The following is a 7,230-nucleotide window of genomic DNA, read 5'->3' as shown; positions in this document are numbered from 1 at the left end:
TCAGTACATGTTAGATTTCTTACTCCACATAGTCCATACTTATCTGCACAAACGACCCTAAAAGTACCTCCAATAGACACATCACCATCTACAATCGCATTCTGTATATTTGGCAGTACACAATCTGGAAAGAATTTATGAAATTTTGACGGAAAAATCATAATAAGGTCCCCATCTCCATAAAGTGATAAATCTGTTTGTTCTTCCGTTACAAACTCGTGTCCGGACAGTATTTTATTTTTCTTTCGAAGAAGGCTTTTGATATTTTGCATGTGGAAAGATCATTTAAAGACGATGTGCTGTCTACCGTGGAAAGTGGTATATGACCTTGAACTTTAATCTCACGGTCAAATTCCTGTTTTAGGATGACAAAGTCGTCTTCTGGCTGTATTTGTTTTGTCTTTCGGTGTGGGCTTTTGATATTTTGCATATGGGTAAATCACATAAAGATGGTGTGTCGCTTACCATGGATAGTGGCCTATGAACATCTTAATGATTTCTAGTTGCCATTAGTTTCTGTTAAAGGTTTTAGTTATAGTATATACATGTATAAACAAATTAGACATGGAATTGTAATTTAGGTAAACATTTATGAAATTGTATCCCAACCGAAACAAGGTCTAATTTAAAAAAAAAAGTATTATATTATAAAAGTGTTGTAATATTTGAAAATATGTAATTCAACTCAATTAATTATTCGTATAAAACGTTTTGTCGTTACTTTGAATACAGCACAGTGACGAGGACAATAATGTAAAATAAATCTTAATCGATGTCAATTCCATGACGGTAACATAAATAAATATGTAAAGTTGTTTTTTCTTATCTAAATACTCCATATTCTTACTAAGGACTTCTCTACATACATGTCTGTGTTTTCGAGAACATATGTATGTATATATAGATCTCTTTCAGTCTCGAGGGGATTACAGGATTTCTCCACTCGAGTTAGTAAAACTATCGAGAGTGGAGAAATGCTTTAATCCACGAGAGAAATGAGGGAGAATCTGTTCTTCCCATGAATAAAACCATAAAAAAAAATTTAATAACACCCTTAATTATCACAACTTCAACCTACCCTCCATTCATAAATCAACAAGTATTTAATTGTTTAACACTATGAATAACACCTGTAAACATGGTAAGCGTTGTAAGCGTGGGAGTCTTCACGCGATATTTTAATTTCCTGGCACGTGGCGGGAAATTACAATTTTTAAATTACTCTCTCGTGCGGTGTGAATGAAGCCTATGAATGGGAGAAATACATTTATTCCTCCTTTAGATAAACAAAATTAAGAATGATAACTCTTGCAAAAGTGCAAATGTTATGTACTATCTATATACCGGTATTTTTTGTCTTCACAGTGCAACGCAACAAACACGTATAAGAAATAAAAGAGTATTTTGTTGTTGAATTTTTACATGCATAAATAACCTCCTACCTGATATTACGACTACAACTAAAATTCTTTTTGTATTTTGACATTTCATATCTTCTGAACCGATCATTGAGTATCCATCATCGCATTTGAAGGAAAAGGCATTCCCCACCTAGACACCACCTCCATTAACAAATTGTCCAGTAATAATGCCTTCATTTTCTGGCACATTTGTACATGCATCTATTTGTAAATGAAAAGATTTGATTATTAGTATTTATTGATATTGATGTTGGAGCAAGAAAACGTCAACCATACATGTACTTGAAACCTGTCTAATCCATCCGAACCATATCTAATCAAGGAAATATGCCTGAATAAGATATTTATAAAGAAACTTTGTATTTATCAATATAAATGTATTTTGGGCAATACTTCACCGAATGCCAGTCTAACAACGAGCAACGCATTCAAAACTTAAGTATGCATGCATACTATCTTTTTAAAAAGAAATGCATCAAGGATTTTTCGTATTCACTGTAAATACTTAATTTTAAATCCTGCTTATTATGGCCAATCTATGGTTAAATAATAATAAAAATGTACTAACTGCATTTGCAGGTGGGAGCATACCCTTCCCATGCACAATCAGTACCACAAGTTCGTCCGCTGTCTCCCTGGATTACATACCCAGCGTTACATGTATAAGTAGCTTTTTACCCACATTGGCTATGCTAGGACTAACATTTCCATTTTCTATCAAAGAAAGTTCTGGACAGCGATCTGTAAATTACAACATTCAGGGAAACAAGCTCGATAATAAGCTATTCAAAAACCGAATGAATTCATGTTGTTTCAGATTACACAAAAACATATAGAAAGTTTCCATCCGTATCTTTTTAAAATAATATTTGTTTCAATCACGACATTTTCTTTATAATGAAAATATTCACAGTAAAATCAATTGACAATGCTGAAGTTACTGAATCGGTTATGAATATTGACAAATGAAAATACCGGAGCGTGAGCTTGACGAACAAATCTAAAAACACGGCCTTAACGTAAACACATGAAACAGAGACGATCTACATGCACAAAGTCGCGGACAGAATAAAAAAATTACTTATAAAACTAAAAAGATTATTCACTGATCGATTCCAAACAAGAAACCACGAATGAATTTGGCTTACAACGTATGGTTAAGGTTGTATGATTGATGGATTATCAAGCGGTCAAATAATGTAAATATAACATATATGTAGTTAAGAGAGCTGTTTGCTATTCAACATTAGAAATTAAAACGAAGATGTATTCCTGTTGTAAAGTATGCTTGTATTTTACTTTATAGAACAGAGTGCATCGTGAAATTGTGAAAATAAACTCAAATTCTGAAAACATAAATGATAGTCATTTAATGGATAGGAAATTTGGTCTGATCTTACCCATAACCATATTTTATGATTAAAACGAAACGAACATACTCGGACTTGTTTGTCATTGATTTCATAAGAAGAGTTCATAATTGGTTCATTATTTACTTTCACTATGAGTAATCAGTCTCCAAATCTTTCTCAGAGACGACAGTTATAGGATAGCTTTTAAAAATACTCGTTGCATTTACAGGTGGGATCATTCCCTTCCCATGCACAATCAGTACCACAAGTTCATTCACTGCCTCCCTGGATTACATATCCAGCGTTACATGTATAATTAGCTTTTTTCGCCCACATCGGCTATGCTAGGACTAACATTTCCATTTCTATCAAAGATAGTTCTGGACAGCTATCTGTAAAATACAACATTCAGGCAAACAAACTCAATCATGATGTATTCAAAACCGTGTTGTTTCAGATTACACATAATCACAGACTTTCATAAGAAAAGATTCCATCTGTATCATTTGAATTCATCTTTTGTTTTAATCATGATATTTACTTTATAATGGCAATATTCGCCATTTAAATCAATTGATTATTCTGAATCTGCTTTGAATATCGGCAAATTAAAAGATCGAAGATTGAGCAGTACTTTCAAATTTTAAAACAATACCTTAATGTAAACAAATGAAACAGAGACGATCTACAAACACAAAATAGCGAACCAAAGAATGAGATTACACATAAAACTAAAAATATAATTCATGGATCGATTCTAAACAGGAAACCAGGAACGAATTTGGCTTACAATTTTTAACTAATATTGCATGATTGATAGATTATCAAGAGGCCAAATATTTTAAATATAAAATGAATGTAGTTAAGAGAGCGGTTTACTATTCCAAATTAGAAAATAAAATGAAGTGTACAGTACTCCAGACAACAGTATGCTTGTATTTTACGTTTTAGATAAAAGAGCATCGAGAAAACGAAAAAAATAAGTTCGAATTCTGAACATATAAATGAAAGTCATTTTATGAAAAGAAAAATATTTTTGATTTTACCCTTAACGCTTGATTTTTATTGCGTTGAACGTAACGAACATACACGGAATTGTTGTCATTTACTTAATAAGAAGGATTTAAAATTGGTTCATTATTTATTTTCAATATGAGAAATCAGTCTATAAATCCTTCTTACAGGCAGCAGTTATATAATACCTAATAAAAATAATCTACTCATAGCATTTGCAAATGAGCAACTCGGACTCAACTAAAAACTGTGAGCATGGACCAGGTGCATCGGTAGGGTAAGCGTCCTCTACTTTTTTAGAAACACCCACCGAGTTGCTCATTTGTGTTTGTTACTTTGTATGTATGATTTTAGTTACTTTATGTTCTTTGTTGTGTATGTCAGTTTTCCATGTCAGGTCTTTGTCCCTGGATTACAATCTTTTGATTACCGCTGTAACCTTGGTTCCCTTGATTTCTCTTCCAAAGACTACTGATTAAACTGCTGTAAAGGGACTCGAAAAGTGTTTGATTGAGACATGTTTTCGAGTTATTGTATTATCTAAAAAATCGAAGATGCTTACTTGTTGAACTCTGTAGGTATGAGTGTATTCAAAGAGTACTCAGCTATATTATATGATTATTTACATATATTATATTATATTATATTATATTATATTATATTATATTATATTATATTATATATTGGCCGTTTTGCTAATATCTGAAAAATGGGTTTTTTGTTGCAACTAATTTTGTGCTTGCTAATAGTAAAATAAATACATTCATATGATGTTCTTTTTATATCACAAAATATAATATGTTCTCATGTCTCAGAAGATGATAAAATGACCAAAAAGAAGAAGGGCAATATATTCTGATATCAGTTGCTTATATGATACGACAATCTAACTACATATCAATTGTTCCAGTCAGTCATTTATTGGAGGTTTTGTTTAGACTGATGATACGATTACCAAGTTGAGGAAGAATTTCGTTGATTTTGCAAAGGCGTTTGGACAAAAAATGGGCTAATTATATTATTGAATGCCTTCTTTTCTGGAACGCTGCAACCATTCCTTTTCGTTATTTCTGGACCAATCCTTATCCAATATATGTCCCATTATCTTCGTTATGAGTTGCTCGTTTTGTTTTTTTGTTTTTCGATTTTGTTTTTGATTATAGGTATTGGTTACTTTTAAAAGTAACTGTAAATAAGTTAAAGAAATGTTAAAACGCGATGCCATCCGATTGACAAAATACGTATGATTTGAATAATGACCGAGTCCTTCGGAAGTCCTGTCTTCACTATTAGTAGAAAATGAAAGAATGCTTGAGGTTCATATGAATCTTTTAACACAGAAATACAAAATAAATATCAACGAAATCAATGTTTGTGTCTCTAAAGTAAGTAAAAGAATTGAAAATGAAAAAAAGAAAAATCAAACCGAATGCATCCAACTGAATATGTAGATTGTTTATACTACATGTCGCACTTATTTTCCACTTGACGTCTTAGAAATTGTTTAAATTGAAATAATTTTCACATATCATCATTTTGCAATTAGGATGTTCAAATTACTTTTGCTGCGTCTTGTGACCCTAAACAACGAAGCAGGTTAGACATGTAGTTAAATCGTTTATTCCGAAATGTAATTTTACAATAGTTTCTAATTTTGAGGCATTGTCATGATAACTTTATGACCAAAGGGACATTGATATTGACTCAATGTAAAAATAATGCCTCGCGCCACGACCGAGGGGATTATCTAAGTGAACTGCAATCTCCCGATTATGCCCTCTACAAAAACAAATATTGTGGTTGTTTCATTGAAGAATCTAATGAGGGTAATACCCTCAGAAAAGAAATCTTCCAAAACTTTCTTCTATTGAACCACACCATTGCGTTTCTATTATTCTTAGCAATTATAAAATAATTGATTTTACCGAGGATTTTATTTTAAGGTATTTATCTTTAGCTGACATGACACACATTTTCACACGGATGCATTAATTTGCTCCATTTTTTAACGTCATTCATTCATATAGTTTTTGTAATTTTAAATATAAGAAAAAGGTTCTTGTACTCGTGAATAGTGAAGATCTGGAATATTTGCAACTAGTGTGAGAATTCTACGTCTTTCCCTCGTTCCGGTACGCTTCACTCGGAAAAAGACGGAACTTCTCACATTCGTGGCAGGTATCCCAGAATATTATACTGTTAAGGGCAGTATTCATAAATATTTATAAAGTATTACATAGCATTTTACATATCGCACTCGGTTTCAGCCCGCCAATCCCATATGGTCGAAGGCTCAATTAGGTTGAGGGCTAGTGCCAGGCCACATTGAAAAATGCCATGTGATAACTTTTTAATTACATATTTATTGCCTTTAATAGAAATTTGTTGTGCTCTAGGTACAAAATTTGAGTTTAGTGCAGCGCCAATGTCCTTTTAAGAATGCCCAATGCCCTTTTACCCTTTTCATGACGAATTGCCCTTTTTAGAAGGCGCCCAATTGCCCTTTTTGTCAGAGAAAGTTCGATCGACTTTACTTCTTTGTGAATCAACATTATAAACAACAATCACAACGCCATCGGTAAAATGTGTATTTCACAACAAACTAAGTTTAATTTTAATTTAATGTGTTTTTCTTTGAAAGAATATGTGATGTTTTATTCAAGTATGTGTCTTATTTTTAAGATTTTTAGGTACTTGTGTATAAAAGTTGTGTAAATATGACGCTGCTAATATAATGTTCATAAATAGTTTAGCCTCAATTGTCTCTGACATCGGTTCGCACTATCTGACTCTTTCAACACAAAACGTGCCTTTTTGAAGGAAACATCTTTTTTTGAGAAAACATGCCGTTTTCTCATCCACTCGATATTGAAGCTTCGGGCCTCTCCGTCGCCATTTTAATCAAATGTAACTATAGATCATGACGTCGCCAATGTAATGTACATAATCAAGGAGAAAAATCTATCGTTTTTGGTCTAATATATGAATAAAATGTGAATTTATCACAACAGCAGCTGTTCTACCTTTAAGTACTGCTAAGGTACGGCATATTCTTCCAAGTTCAAAAGTGAACACAGGAATAGGCGAAAACAGAAAACACTAGAAAACTCATTGCATATTAAGATCCATTTGTTGCTTTGTTTTAATCAATCTTAGACCAGGTTGTTGTAGAGTTCTTTGAGGTGAAACAGTGACGGCTTAAGATGTTCAATAGTTAATTTTAAACATGTTTATACATTTTTATAGGATTTTGATATTTATTAATATATATCTGAATGATCCTTAAATCATAGGTACATTTGTAGTTGTGGTACTCTTACATGCTGTGTGCCTTCAATAAGTTTTTACTTACTTTGGAAATTAGTGCTTTTAATTACATTTAAGATATGTATAATGATTTATATTTCAAAGTTGGTGTCGAGCACAAAAATGCACTTTTTTAA

Source organism: Perna viridis, chromosome 8 (assembly GCF_037379345.1).
Source record: "Perna viridis isolate PV_CMFRI_1.1 ecotype Kerala chromosome 8, ASM3737934v1, whole genome shotgun sequence".
Taxonomy (NCBI): Eukaryota; Metazoa; Mollusca; class Bivalvia; order Mytilida; family Mytilidae; genus Perna; species Perna viridis.
This window is presented reverse-complemented; position numbering follows the sequence as displayed.